The 16633-nt window shown below is 35.8% G+C and overlaps 1 protein-coding gene across 1 annotated transcript in view; it reads left to right on the top strand.

Moving 5' to 3' along the window:
• The window catches only part of sptbn5 (spectrin, beta, non-erythrocytic 5), a 49788-nt gene extending 41753 nt beyond the window's left edge, over window positions 1-8035 (top strand). Inside the window, exon 72 of the mRNA XM_048191982.1 lies at window positions 7536-8035. The gene's annotated coding sequence lies outside the window, so the exon portion shown is untranslated. The remainder of the gene's footprint in view (window positions 1-7535) is intronic.
• The last annotated feature ends 8598 nt before the right edge of the window (window positions 8036-16633 follow it).

Here is a 16633-nt window from a genome sequence, read left to right on the forward strand (position 1 = left end):
GGGGAACTGGGGACAGCACGCAAGCACATCATCATCGTAATATCGCAGTATCCTGCTAGGATTAATGCATGAGACAAAATCGTAAATACAATATAACACCTACAAAAGGAATACTGCATAACATTTTTTCCAATAAATGTGGTTTCGCGTAGCCTATGTACATTATAAAATGAAATACTAACGACACTGAATGAATATAAAGCATTTTGCTATGTTGATGAAATTACACTGAAACAATTATGTGAGCTCTGTAACCAAAAGCTAATTGAAAAAGTGCTAGTACCTGAATACGATCATCTATTGCAACAAACTGTCAAATCTGTTATCAATATCTTTCGTGCGACAGCTTGTGCTTAAATAGGCTATTCCATTCTGCTATTTGCACATTAAATGTAGGCCTATGTATAAAAATCCTTCCTTGGCTTCTTAGATAGTCTAATTGTGCTGCTTGGTATTAGTTGTCTTATAAAATATGTCACTGCAGCCCTATAAAGAGGCCAAGATAGAATATGTGATAAAAATCGGTGTTATAATGGTAATTCCCCCTGGCCAGTCGACGGATAATGGTGTGGTAAAACGAAGCTGATACAACTCTGAACCATTAAAATACTTGTAAAATGCAAAGGACGCTTCCTCTCTTCAAGTAATACGAGCCAGACAGAGTGAGGGCGCTAGAATGACGCAAAACTGTAGTGACATTAACTTCATATCTCTGCAAAATACATGGCCTCTTGTACAGTTAGTTTTGCCTGTGGCAAGACGAACTGTAATATCATTTACAAGCTGTGAAAAACCCCCCCACAAGCAATATGCAGAAATTCGCTCCAACTAAACCTCTTTTAATATTTTAACAATTTAATGCACAAAGAATATGTGGAATGTTTAATTAGGCCTATTATTATTATTATTATTATTATTGGAAATTCATAAAAAGTAACAAAAACCAATCACTTACGCTGTTATAGCCTAGTTTTAACATAATATTAGGTATAATAAATGATAATTTAAAAAAAATCGCACTAATGTCAGAACAGTGAGTACAAATGTAGGCTATCATGTCAGCTCTATGATTTTTTTTTTTTTTTTTTTACACTCACACACACACACACACACACACACACACACACACACACACACACACACACACACACACACACACACACACACACACACACACACACAAAAGACTTCCTTAAGCAATATGAAACAAGGTTTACTTGCTATTACACCAAGTAAGCTAATCTTCTTTGTCTTTGGGTCAAGTTTTGGAAGAGGGTTTGTGGTATTCCCCGGTCTATTGTAGTAAAATATTTGCTATAGTGAAAGAAAACATTCGACAGATCGTGAATAATCGTTTTAATGAGTGTGTGTAAAGCTCCCGACTTAGTGAAGGGAGCTGTCGGGTTAAACAAACAACTTGTATCGTGATTAAATTGGATTGCTTAAAAGCAAAATGTAATTCTTCCAATTCATGATCTTTCCGGAAATGTGCATTTTATATAGAAAATTCTAGTTATTCCAGATACTTTTAATGATTATTTTATGACAAGCATCATAAAGCAGCACAAATAAAATATATATGTATTCTTCTTTTGACTAAATTCTCTATCGAATTATTGCTGATTAAAACACTTTTAAGCTAATTGTCCACCCTTTACCTATTATGAATTAAAATATTATCAGACAGGTGATTTTCGTGTTCCTTTGGTGAAGAATATCATACAGTCCTCTATGTACACTAGTAAGGTAGTATGAGAAGGATTACAATCAGAAGAGCAAAATCACTCTTATTTAAATCCTTGAATGAACTTTGATCTAAATGCGGTCTTGTTTTGCTATGGTTTTTAACCAAAAGTGTCCACTGAGAGACCTTTTGTGTTTCGGGTCCTATGGAAGTTAACCCCAGTGGAATAAGCAACCAAAAATAAGTGTAAGATGCGTCATATTTAGCCTAGGTAAAATTAAAAAGTCAATTTGTGATTTTTTTATTTTTATTTTATTTTACTGATTTATATATTTTTTTAAGTTTTATTTCTGAAGATGTTGCGCTCTCATGTGTCCCTTGGCCTGTGCGTTCACCCCAGTTCTCCGTTATTTCCCCTGTCTCTCTCTATCTGTCTATCTCTTCTCTTAAATTTTGCGTGCTAGTGTCCATGAATACATTTCTCAATTCAAGATTTTAAATGAATAACTTTGCCAATATTCTCTCGAGGAATAGTTGATTACTATCCCAGATTATCCGAAATAATGAGAATTTACATGGCAAAATAATACTGTTAAACGGGAAAAAATAAAGCTGAAGTATGCGTGGCAATTTCACAGCATATTCTGTAGGCTAGAGAGCGATGTAGACAGCATTTGATGACTAATAAGTTTTTGTCTGTTAAGACACATTTATTTATTTATTTATCTGTCTATTTATTTACTTATTTTCTCACATATTTTGCTGATAGCTTACTACTGTTTAAAAAGCGCAAGGGGATAGCCTATAGCTACTGCAGAATGTTTCGTATATTACATGCACTTTTATAAGTATCTTCTTAACTAATATCTTACTGAATATCTTTATGAAATTGACTGCAATTTGGATCTACATTTTCAATTGAATTCTAAATTATTTTTTACAATAAATTGTGATAGTTTGAGCATTAATATCGTTTGTTCGGTCTCATAACAGACCACAAAGCCATTTTTGGAGAGTTGTGTGACACATAAAAGACATGCGCTAAACCAATATGTTTAGTCTGGTTTATTTAGTCACAAGAAGGAAACACCACCTGGGATGCATGATGTAATAACATTCATTCAGGCTAATGAAAAACATATTATATATAGTTATTTTAAATAAATGATTATTAATACAATTATTATTACTTTAAATATTAGGTCAGTGTTCGTTTGCCACTGTGCTTTAGTCGCTTTTATTATTTAAGTAAACAGCTGTTTTATTTAGTCTTAAACGTTACTAACAGGTGCCAAAATTCTTCTTGTTACCTGACATCACTCCTTCACTCGTAAAGCACTATCTATCAAAAGCAGCCTCGAGACAATGCGTGGAATCACTGCCTTCGTGCTATCAAATTGCAAACTCCCAGTGCGGGTTGGGTGTCCGAAACGGAACCAACAGGCTTACAAAAAGGACTGCTGATTGTAATGAATTCTTGCTCGCGCCTCTGAAACGAGTGATAGATTAATGCAACAAGCTCTTATTTGTGATGTCACACCAGTGTGAGTTTCTTGTTAAACTAGTCATTATTCTCAAGGTCTGAGCTGTCTTTTTTCTGTGGACATACTATATGTGTAACACAGCACTAATATTGTAAATGCAAATGCCACAACGCTAACCTTCATGTCTACTATCTAGCTACTTTCTCTTCTCTTACATACAAATATAGTCCATAGAAAGACGTTTTATTTGATCTGATTATAATGAATAGATTTCACAAGCAATTCGGATTGTCAGTATAAACACATAGACCCATGGGGTTTTTATGAACCCAGTGTAGCACACTTGTCTACTGAATGAATCATAGTGCCAATTTCTTATTCTGTTTTTTTAAGGCCTAATTCTAAAACCTAATGAACTTGGGGAGAAACATACAGTAATAACAACGAATATAATATAGTCAAAATAAAAATAATGTCAATAAATTGTTAGAGAATGATAAGACAAAACAATAATAATAGGCTAGTAGTAATAATGTTACACTGGCATATCAAGCACCATGAGGAGGTTCCATCTTCAAAATAAACGAAATTTGGGTCTAAAGAAAGAAAGAAAGACGTTCGTTGTCATTTGGCCAATAGAGCACAGATGCATATTTCGTTTCTTTCGACTTCCGCCCGGCCTGATGGACAGCACGCTATGGTGTCTTGAAAGACCAAATCTGAAAGCAAAATGTATATCAATACGTATTACAAAAATGTTTATTATTATTTGAAAACAACATGTTTTAGACAAACAAACACTGAAGATGTTATGTAGGTTATTCAGTGCAGGCGGAGGAGGCCCAGAGGAGGATGGGCCTGGCCTTTAAACGGTCGCATCATAAACACGCCACAAAGTCATGTTGTGCCTCACTGTTTACAGATACGGTTCATTATTTCACCCAATCTATTCCTATACATTTTTTTATTATTATTATTTTGACGGACTAATTCGACCGGTTCTTTCAGAAGAGAATGAAGATATTTTCCCTATTCCGTCTTTTGGGGTGAGGCAGGTTGTCTGTCAGTGAGGTATAGGCGACAGTCTGTCTACAAGCCGTAAGCTGATCTGCAGAGTGCTAGAGGAAAACGGGCAAGATTCCTGGCCTGCAAGCCGAGATATTGATCTACCTCAGCCACCTAAACAAAGCCTCACCTGTTTCCCTTGTCCATACTTTATTTTATGCAGTCTAATGCTTGTTTTGTTTGACATTTCTTTTATTTCCATGGATCCGAACTTTGATACACTTTTGGGAGTACTACATAAACACTGTGTTGTACCTGAACATCCAGATCTCACCAGCAGCATTAGAGACCACCCTTCTCTCCCGGTGCAGAAAATTACTCCCCGTTGTCTTTACAGTTAGGCCAGAAAAGAAAAGTTTTCATTCAGCACAGGCGCAGTGTCCAATAACATCAACGTGAGATAAAACTAATTACTCCATTATGCCCCTAGAGTTAATGTTTCATAAATTGGATCCACTAAAAGCTCCTTTATTATTTATCAGGCTTCGCTTTGGGCTGCTTGTTAAACATATCAAGATTACTTTCTGATCTTGTACAACTATTCGTCTGCAATGGTGTCGCACAGATTCATTCATACAGCCTTGCGCCCACCTCTTTTATCAGTATGCCTCGAACACGGTGCTGCTGCTGACAGACAGCCAACTTAACCAGAGAGGAAAACGTTGCCTCGGCTAATTTCACTCCTTTGTTAATTTCGGATGCAAATGCATGCGGATTTGTTAGAGCCATAATATTTTACAACATTTTTTTTTTTTTTTTTTTGTTGAACATATGCGCGACATATAAGTCTGAACAAACAAATGGCAAAACCCTGTGGCATGCGGCGCATCCTTTGTCATCTTACGTGATGGTGAATGAAAATGAATATAAAAGTCACACGAATTACAGAGTGGTACAGAGTACAGTCAGAGTGTGATATTTTGGCTTACCTGCTTGTGTATCCGTTTAAAATCATAATTTAAAGAGTTTACATCCGATTCGTGGAATTACGAAAGCTACGACGATTGTCGTAGCGATCAAACAGCGCACGTGGTCACCATATAAAATGAATGCTTTTTAAATTCTTATTTATTTGATGCTAAAACATTACATTTCCCAAACGAACAAACATGTAAGCAGCAAACTTGTGTACTTTGCACTTGCTGTCGTTTATCTTCAGTAAACAGTGCTGTCTGAGACCATGATTGAATGCAAAAAGAGGTGGCTGTAACACTGCTCTTGATGATCATCCTTACACCTGTGAAATATATGAATGGACAATACTCTAAATGGTGGCTGTGGCATCATTCCAAAGATAGCAGATATGTGGGTCATCCGTGCCCATGGAGTATCTTATCAGTGCATCGCTTTCTGAGGAGGGGACTCTTTTTATACTGATAAAAATGGTGCCTTACAGCCAGACTTTGGCTGCTCAACAAACAAGGCAAACTTCTCTCTTGCCAGCCTGCAGGAGATTGTATACAGGAAGATGTGTTAAGATGTCTGATTGTTTGAGAATGTTACAGAGACAGGCCCAAAGGATTTGGGCACAAGGACTTGAGATGAGGTTGCAAATCAATGGTGCTCTAATTTGTGAGGCATTGTTGACTAAGATCAAGGGGCTATTCCAAAAGACGGACTGGGAGGAAAGATGCCGAGATCTGAGGGAGCATGCGTGTCTATAGGGTAGCTAGCTGAGCACACAGTGCTATCAACTACAAACTGGGGGTCTGTGGGTTCGATTCCCAAGTGGGGCACCAAAGAGAATGAATGGGTAACAGAAGGGTCCTAGTGTATAGTACTGCCGTTGTGCACCTGAGCAAAGCACTTAACCCCAAGTTGAGTTCTGCATCATGTTACTCTGGTCCCCTTAACCCCTCCTCCATCCAGGGCACCGCCGCAAAAGAGAAACTGTTCTCTAAGAGTTTTCCCAGGTTAAATAAAGGTATAAGGGGGAAATGGGAGTATTGATATTGTGAGAAAATCTGGCTGTTTGCTTTGAGGTGCAAGAGATATTCTTTTGAAGAAACAATAAAGCCAGTATTGAGTGCTGTGAGGTTCTTAAACACTGAGTAAATAAGGAGTTTGTGTTTATTTTTACAAAGTTGCCAAAAATAAAAAAAGTACTTTATTTTAAGTTTAACTTTACATATAAAAGTGTGTACTAGTAAGCCGCATTGTGATATATGAAGTTTGAAGATTTATATAAATCATTTTGTCCAAATAAAAGTATTTGAGTTTGGGACTTGAGAGTCTGGGAGGAAATAAGGGTGTTTAAGGTGCCTCCTATTGACCTCAACTCTGTCCCTCTGATGCTTTGTGCACAAGCCCGTGACACGTTGAATAGTTTTCACTATTCATCCTCGTCAGAGTGACCGCACTTCAAGGAGGACCAGAGAAAGGGAGGGAGACAGAGAAAAAGAATGAAGAGAGATTAAGTCACATATTATTTGGACGTGACTATTATGAGGATGTTGAGGGTGGCATATGGTCATCTACACTAAACACAAATGTGGAATTTAGTAAATTAATTCAAGTAAATGATAGTACTTAATTAGAGCAAAATTTCAGTATAACCAGACATTAACTCAGAAGTCAAAATAACAATGTTTTATTTGGCAATAAAACTATGAGTCAGTATTACTAGCTTAATGTCCACTGAGAATTTACAATGTTGCATTTTGAAAACAATTAGTATCTTTAAAGGTGGTGAGATGTCAATCACATGTCATTTGTTGGGACAGAATAATGTCTAAAATGAACTAATGTTCAGTTCCTCTTCTTTTGCCGTTATAACATTTTTTTTTTAAATAATAAAAATATGTAATTTGTTTGAGTCATTAATCATACAGCATATGACTCTGAATGTATTTTATTTTGCTCTTTATACATCAACAAAAAACATGTTGCATTAATAAAATATTAATTATATGTCCTATAAAATTTCTGATTCAAAATATATTGTGTATTTGAATAAATTCCTAATTTAATTGAACTTGTCCTTACATTATGAGCTTTATTTCAATTGTACAGGTGTTAAAGATGTTTTGCTGTGCTCACCCTGTTTCTATATTTGCTATTTTCAGTATGCTCCCAGTATCATTTTACCAGCATATGTTTTTCTTTTCTTTTTTTCTAAATATAAGGTAAATTTAGCTATATTACTGTTATCTTGCCTTATGATGAATGATCTGGCATCTGTTAGTGTTACTGTGTCACCATTTCTCTTAGTGCCAAAGAGGCGGGGGGAGGGGGGATAGAGGGATGTGCATAAATTGAAAAGAGAAATAACAGTCTTAAATTTGTCATTGTCTTCCTCCTAGATGTCTGGCAGTGTGTGCTGCAGTAGCCTGAATCCACCCTGTGATGCGTTACTCACCCATGCTGAGAATGTTTACAGTTGTAATCAAGGTCCATGTAACTTGTTTGTGAAATGTTTTGCCTTTATGTTTTAGAGGTGCTATACAATTTGCAAATAGTAGGGCATGAAGTCACAGTTTGATTAAATTGCTGTCAGTACAAAAAGGAAAGAAAAAGAAAACAGAAGCATTGTACAAAACCAAGACTATTATTTTGCATCCCCTTTCTAGAAGGAGTTAAATTTTTATTAATTTAAATTAAATAGAAAAGAAAACCTTGGCATTGTGCAACAATTTGCTTTACATATGAAGATCTGTATATTTTCTATATTTTACAAGCAATGTTTTGTGACATTTTGTTTGTTGTCAAGACAGTATTCCCCTGTTGCTAATGTTTTTGCTGTAAAGAAGGAAACATGCTGATCTACTGTGACCCAGTAAATTGTTACTTTGGGAGATAAAAACATATCTGTTGTCGTTAATTCCTTTGGGGAGAGAAGCCTTTGCATGACCGCTGAAGCTTCTAAATTTCTGTATTACCTGAAATGTTTCCCAACATTTGGCCAGTTTGCTGACAGAAATGAGTCTGATGCATAAATGATATCATATTTGTGTGCAACAGTTTGTAAACTTAAGGAAACCTTGAACAAAGGTCTCCTTAGACACACACACACATGCACATACGGGTGGATGCAATGGACAAGTGTCACAGCAGCTATTTTAATGAGAGCTCTCATGCATTTATTCAAAAAATAAACATGTATCAGGCCATGGCACATTTCCCTCATGTGATGTGAGAGGTTTAAGCTTGCACACTTTCAACACCCAAAGGCTTCACTCACTGTAGACATTACAGGTCTCCAGAGATATCATCTTGAGGGTGTCTTTTATTGTCTACAGTTTTGAAAGTAAACAACACATGTCTCATTCAAAGAGAACTAATACATCATGGAGGAGATAATGAGGGCTTTTCGTTGCTTTCTTAGGTGAGAAAACATCATAATGGAAAAGTGTGAAAAAACATGCATATTATATATATATATATATATATATATATATATATATATATATATATATCCAATTTTATATTAGGTGTCTTTCACTATATGGACCACTACTTATGTCAAAAAATTAATAGGTACAATGTATTTATTGTGTGTATTTGCTGCTACTGAGGTGGGATATGGGTAGGGATAGGTTTAAGGCGGATAGGTTTTCATTATAATTGAAATGAATTACATATGTAATAACATTCAGTTATTTTTTTTTTTAAATATAATTGAAAAACGTACGTACATTGTAGCTATCCAATGATTAATTTAAATGTTTTTATTTTTTAAATAAAATGTTGTATTATATGTTGTATATGGTGTATATAACTTTTTATTATATATATATATATATATATATATATATATATATATATATATATATATATATATATATAATATTTATAATTCATAATTATAATATAATAATTATAATAATAATAATATATGCAACATTAATCTATGTTGTGGTCAAAAACTATCTATCTATCTATCTATCTATCTATCTATCTATCTATCTATCTATCTATCTATCACGAAACGAGAAGACCGCAAAAAAAAGTAAAGATCATTTCAAAAATCTCACTTCAGTTCGTGCATAAATAATTAAAACAAAATAAATCAACAATGTAACAAACGCTCTGGGGGTGATTCTCTGAATGAGGACATAATCATTGAGGTATCGGAAGAGAAGAGCTATGCATATGTGTTGTTTCTATAAACAGTCGCTGTCATCATCGGTAAGTTCGTCACAGAGGCTCAACACGGATCAGAGCTCGAACACCAGTTTCAACGCAACGGCCTGTGCGCAGTCCTCTTTCCTGGTCCAACAAATATAAATACCTCTCTCCTCGTTCTCATGCTGCGATGGTTTTTGATAATTTGAGAAAATAAAGAGATGCAGACTTTCATTCGGCCCTCTAGGTGGGTGGAACACGGAACCCAAGCTGCCCTCGCCACCAATTTTACAGAGCAATTATCTACTTGGATTCATGGGAGTTTACTAAACAAACGGCAGCCCCGCTGCGCCCCTCTCAGGCTACGGCCCAGATCAATTCTGCATCACAAAGCGCCATCGATGATCACCCTGCCTACACTCTCATCACCTATATGCATCGATTATTTTTGTCATAAAACAGGTGTCCATTTTATACATGTGTTACCTCCATACTATGCATCTTATTAGCCTGAATTCTTCGAACAGTTCTGCGTGCTGATCCATGGCCGTGCTGCTGCTGTTGTTTATAGCAATTATGATTCATATTCTTTTGCCTTGCTTTTAAATAAACAACACTAACAGTCTGTCATCCTCAGACCAGTCAATTGCACTTGTGCGGCTATTAGGGCAGATACAGCTCCACAGTCCCAAAAATCAATGCCACCGTGATTAGACCGATGACAGCAAATTCACAGTTTCAGCCGCGAGTGTTCAGGAAGAGACGAGGTGTATGGCAAATAAGTCGCACTTGTCTGCACACAAAGGAAAAATCCCCCCGTCTTTGTTTATAAGGTGTAAAAATCCGGAATGAGTGCACGGTAGCCGAGGACATTCGGGCTGCATTTTATGAAAAAATATTTTTGACAATTTTCAAAGCAGTTATGTATCGAGTCACTGAATAACCCCACCTTAGGTTTGGTTTCATCGACCCCAGGGAACAAATACAGCAACATGGAATGAAGATTGGTTGGCTATTTTATCTCACGACAAAACAACATTCATAAAACAAGAATAACGTAAACGAAAAACTATTGTGAAAATACAACCGTCAAGATTCTGGGTACGTTCCCATAGCCATAGTGTCCTACGAAGTGGACTGGCAATTTTTATTTTCCTGAATTCACCTTCGAATTCCATTCGAAAATATGCCCTAGTGAGTAGGAGGCATTTGAGGGAGCACTGTCTCTAACCTTATACAAAGTCCTTACCTTACACACATGTCATTGTCGGTTTATTTTTTATTTATTGATTTTATTTTATTTTTTGTCTTCCCAAAATATTCTCTTGATAACATAGCAGTAGGCTAAACCTAAATCAATGCTTAGGCTTTAACTATTATGACATAGTAGGCTAAATAAATCTGCGTCATATAGCTTTATGTGCCATCTCGTTGTGCAGCGCTTTATAAAAACAAACTTGAAAAATAGGCTACTTAATGTTGGTCTTGTAACTTCTCAAATTCAGATTAATTTCAAAATGAAACGCGAAGACCCGTCATTCATGATCACATGATCATAAATGTCAAAATGTCTTCCTTTGGGTGACCATGGAATGCACACTAGCCTACAAAGGATTGGTGGAAGGCCCAATTTGCACTCTTTCGTTTGGAAGGACAGCTTCCTCTTCGCGCTGTGGCCTTCTAGCGCGAAAGAATTCACCCAGAATCATAAGAATGGGTCAAATAACATGACACATTTATAAAATAAACGAAATCATATTTGTTTTCAAATACAACATTGCAACAGTCATTATGTTTGATGACGTTGCTGGGCATTCCAAATGAATTTTGAAGTGAACTACTAAGTCAGCTAAAATGGGCTATCAGGTAAAATGGGCCAAATAAGGTTGTAGTGTCATATCACTTTAAATTTGTACAGCCAATCACAATAACTGATCTTGTATTGTTGCTTCAACACTTGTTGACATGTAACAATAGTTTTCACTGGTCTGAGTTTTTAAGGGGGGCAGGGCAGGGCAGTGTTACATGAAGCTTGTCAGAGAAATTGTAAGGACATAGTAAATTTCATTCATCACTAATAAGGGTAACCTAAAAAGTTTAATTTAAAAAAGAAACTTCGATTTTTGTGAAAAAGGTCATTTTAGTTAGAAATGGCTGGTTAAGCTAAAATGGGCCACAATTTTCAGCTTGAAATTGGTTGCATACACACACACTTTTACACAGAAATTGAGGGTGAAAATAGGTTTATAGGCCTAGATGTATCCATACACAATCTTAACAGCCTTTTAAAAGAAATTGCATTGCAGACAGTATGGCAGGAGGACAAGCAAAGAAAGGAAACAGAGAGATAAGAAGAGAGAAGAGAAAGGGAAAGAAAGGAAGATGTCAGTACAGTACAATGTTAAGACCTATAGCTACAGGAAATGTTAAAGTGATTTTTATTTTTTTTTTGTCAAAGATGTTCTAACGTTTGACAGATATTTTACAAGCACATGCACACAAAAGACACCAATGCACAGAAACACGCACATAAAACATGTTCAGTTTATTTTTAATTTTTTTATTTGAAATATTTGTTCAACTTTCTATTTAATGTAATAAATATATGGTGTTGCTATGGCACACTAAAGACAATAGAGTCAATTTTCAGCCAAAATTACCTGTGTTGTTCTCTTTTTATATTGGCCCATTTTAACTGAACAGCTGGCCCATTTTACCTGAATGTTGTGCCATGGCTCAAGAAGCGACCTGCTGATACTCTAACTCTCATAATTTTAAAACAATTATACTTTTTCACATTTAAATATATATATATATATATGCTAATTTATAAAAATATCATTAGATCTCTTGCATAGCTTATTTGATATGCATAGCTCATTTACCAAAACGTGGCCCATAGGGACCTTGTAAACAGGAAGGCAGAGAAGGTACTAGGCCACGTGGATTCGTTTATAAGCCCTTTTTAAATTCACAATGGCTTGATAATTTCGATTTGAAGTCGACAAAATAAAACGTTTTTGTTACCCCTAATATGTCAAACACAACTGTGTTTTCAGCTTGTCACTGTACATGGTGTAGACACGCGGTTTAAAAAATCTCTTCTAATTGCCCGTGCGTTTAAGCGTTATGGCGGAGACAGACCTTTGTTTACTAATTGCGGCAGTTATGTTTGTTTGGAGAGTTTTGAGGAAAGAAAAAGGAAAGTCTCTGACTGCTGATCTTTACCACACAGTCCGAGATCAATCACTTTCTGCGAATGTATATTATTAAACAGCATGGGGTGGCTGAGGCGCGATGCACGGGGCCGTCAGGAGGCCAGGGCTACGAAGCGGCTCCTCTCTCGCGCTGCAACAGGGCAATTGTTGACACGCTTTTTCCTGCCAATCTGTAGCTCTCCTCCGAACGCGGCTGCCATGGCAACCTGCTCTTACCCGTCGCGGCAGCTGGCAGCCCCTCACTTACGAAGTTGTACACGCTTCCAATGATTGTCGACTCACGAAAACGAGGGAGAGCTGCTCTCCAATGAACTGGATTTTGTCGTGGTCGGCTGAAATAGAAATAGCCTTACACCACTGCTATTTCAGTTGGCGAGACGTACACTGACAAGAGTCGAACCTGGTTGTCGCATTGGGTGTTGCTGCATGCTGGCTGTGGAATTTGTTTTGGGTGTTTCTTTGATTCAGTCGTGCATCCATTTTCTTTACTGCATGGAATATTAAAAACAACAACAACAACAGAAATTCCTTTTGAAATAGTCACTTTTAAAAATAAAGGTTCTTTATTGGCATTGATTGTTCCATGAAGAACCTTTATTAAGGTCCATGGAACCTTTCCACTGCACACAAGGTTCTTTATAGTGGAAAAAGGTTCTTGACATATATTATATATAATGTTTTTTAACAACTGTTCACTGAAAGGTTCTTTAGGGATTTAAAAAAAAAATGTTCTTCTGTTCCATCGCTGGAAAAACCTTAAGAGTATATGCATTTTTACACTCTAAAAAGGCTGGCTTAAAAACAACCCAAGTTGGGTTGAAAATGGACAAACCCAGCGAATGGGTTAAATGTTTGCCCAACCTGCTGGGTAGTTTTATTTAACCCAAGTATTGTTTAAAAATTACTGTATTGCTTGCTTAAAATGAAACCAAAATATGTTGTAAATTAACATTAATTAGTTTAATTAATAATAATTAAACAAACATTGCTTATTAATGAATGTTCACCTTTTGATTATTATTGTTGCCTCTAGAAATGGTGTCTGATTTTTAATTCCAACCTATTTTGAGTTCATTTTAAGCCAGCCATATAGTAATTTTTAAACAATTGTTAGGTTAAATAAAACTGACCAGTGCACATTGGGCAAACATTTTACCCAACTGCTGGGTTAAAACAACCCAATCGCTGGATTTGTCCATTTTCAACTCAACTTGGGTTGTTTTTAACCCAGCATTAATGAGAATGAGTCTTTTTAATGATTATAAAGATTAAAGCTTGTCTTCCAATCGTGTATTAAACTCAATTTAATACTCATCTTTCCTTCCTTCGTAGGGCCATAACCAGCATAAACACTGAGCATAAACACCCAAAATTCATATTGTGGTCAATCAACACGAGTTCTTGAACATTGTTACATCTTTGTGCCCGGAGACATGCTTTTCCACACTTTCATCTTTCCTGTCTTATTATTTGCCAATGTACACAACGGTCTCTTCCTATGGCGCATCTTTCTAACAGAGCTAAACTACACATACTGTACCACCTTCTCACATGCTGAATGTGTGCAGGGGACACAAAGACTAGCTTCACTCGTCTCATTATCTTAATCTACTGCTTTCACCTGTGCCCAGCTCCAGCAGGAACACTCTCATATATCGACCTGCTGGCCACAAAGAGCCGCCGCTCCACCACTAAAGCCCGGTAAGCGATACCTCAGGGTGTCATACTGAAAATTAGACTTGGATTCAACCAGGGAGTCTTGCTAAGTAAGGGCAAGACCACAGGAGAAGTCTTTATTCAAAACAGATGTGCTGGAATACACAAGACCCGCGCAATGTGTGTCTGTTTTCAGACAGCTAATCTGTGAGTAGGAGAGACAAATAATGAATCAAATGCGTTTGGAGTTTTTGTGAGGTCATGAGGGGGAGATCTGTTCAGTGGAGTGTGGGTCGGGGTGGATAGAAGACATGTGGCAAATGGAACATTCTCAAAAGCTTTGTTTTAATATATAATACATATATGTGAACTGATGCCGCGTTGTCCGCAAATATTGCAAAGCCCTAGCTTATATTTACTCTTGTTGCAAACACACAAGAAGCACCTGCATTGCAGTAACAAAGCACCTGTGCGGTTATCATGCAATGACAATCATTTGGTCCACGTAATGGAAGGAGGGACCAGTATGTCAGAAAGACCACTAATGGAATAACATCAGTAAGAATAGTCTACATCTGTCATTCAGCTACTGAAATACATCTGATTAGAGAGTAATTAAGTGACCTTCAAAGCCATGTGTGACAGATTAATATATACCTGACATCTCAGAGGTGTAACTGACATTGTGAGGGCAAAAGTTTTTGCATGAGTGTCTATACTGAGGAGAATATTTATGAAAACTGAAGACACCATTGACAGCCACACTTAGAGCTACCATTACCAACAGTAAGAATATGAACAGACCAAACAAGCAACAATAGCCTGTAATTAAAAAAAAAAAAGAGAGAAAAAAAAGTGCATCCCACCCAAAGGACAAAATGAATGTTTTGTGCTTTCTTTTCAAAGCATTTGTCTTAAATCAGTTGAGTCAGGCTTTAATTACGGGAAATCTGGAAAACAACTGATATAACAGGCTACCTAAAAATAACAGGCCTTGTCTGCAGACCGAGTACTTGAAAAGTTGTCCAATATGTTTGAATTTCAAATAACTCACATAAAGATGAAGGATTGTGAGGTTCATGCTTTATTCTTGCAAAAAAAACAAAAAAAAAACGTTGTTAGCGTATTGTGAATAACAGCTGTATCTGTTTCATGCAACGTTGCAGTACATATACAATTGTGATGTCTCAGACACTACCATTTTAAGAATGTTACATCTATGTTAATATGATCAAATAAATATAATGAATCATAACAGCCTGTATTGTAATTTACCAGAGGTTAACAGTAGTGAGGTTTGTATATTTGTTGCATATACTGGCAAATGTGAGGTTTTGTTTTTAACACTTATCCAGATTAAATATCAAAGAACAAAAGAATAAAAAAATAAAAAAATAATTAATTAATAATTGTTTCAGTGGCTATAAAGTCCACAAATAATGCAAAAAATATGCATTTCCTCTCACTGATGGGTTATGAATGACATTAAAAATCAGCATGCATGGTCTTCAGACATTTTGGAACACATTAATAAATTATTCACAACATTTATGAGTGAATATATTTTGCCCATTCACACAGGCATAGAAATAAAGTATGCAGAAAATCAAATTCATATCACAAATCTGTATATGGTTCAGTCACCAACAACAAAATAGATGTTCTAAAACTTACAAAATATAAATGTAAAATTAATAAAACTAAAATAACTGACCACACCTACATAATTACTGTAAAAAAAGAATTGATTTAACTTAAAAAAGTAAGTTACCTGGTTGCCTTAAGATTTTGAGTTCATTGAAATAAAACAAATTGAGTTAATACAATAAAGGCAATTGGTTTAATCAACGAAACTCAAAATATTATGTTATCTGAACCACATTCATTATCTAAGTTGATTTGACAAAAGAAAAAATGTTCTGATAACAAATCATGAAAATATATATTTTTTTTACAGTGCATTGGCCTTGATGTGATTATTCATTAAATGGATATTTCACCCCAAAATCTTTGAAAAGATGTCATCATTTACTCACCCTTATGTCATTCCAAACTACATGACTTAAAATAAAAAATATATATTTTGAGAAATGTCTCAGTGTTTTTTTGTTGTTGTTGTTTTTGTCCATTGAATGGAAGTTGAAACTAACCAAAACTGTGCTGTAACTAAGACAACATTCTTCAAAAAAAGTTTCTTCTTTTGTGTTTCACAGAAAAGAAAGCCATACAGGTTTGGAATGACATGAGGGTGAGTAAATTATGATAGAATTTTCATTTTTCAGGCAAAATATCTCTTTAAAGGTCATTATTAGTCAGTATTAATAGAATCAACTCAGTTTATACTGAAGTGCATTGCAGATTAATATTTATTGCCCTTCAACAAACATTGCATGGTAAGAATAATAATATTTATCCGTTTCAACCTTTGTGGAGCTCATCTTGAAAGTAAAAGATTCTTTGTT

Source organism: Megalobrama amblycephala, linkage group LG5 (genome assembly GCF_018812025.1).
Source record: "Megalobrama amblycephala isolate DHTTF-2021 linkage group LG5, ASM1881202v1, whole genome shotgun sequence".
Taxonomy (NCBI): Eukaryota; Metazoa; Chordata; class Actinopteri; order Cypriniformes; family Xenocyprididae; genus Megalobrama; species Megalobrama amblycephala.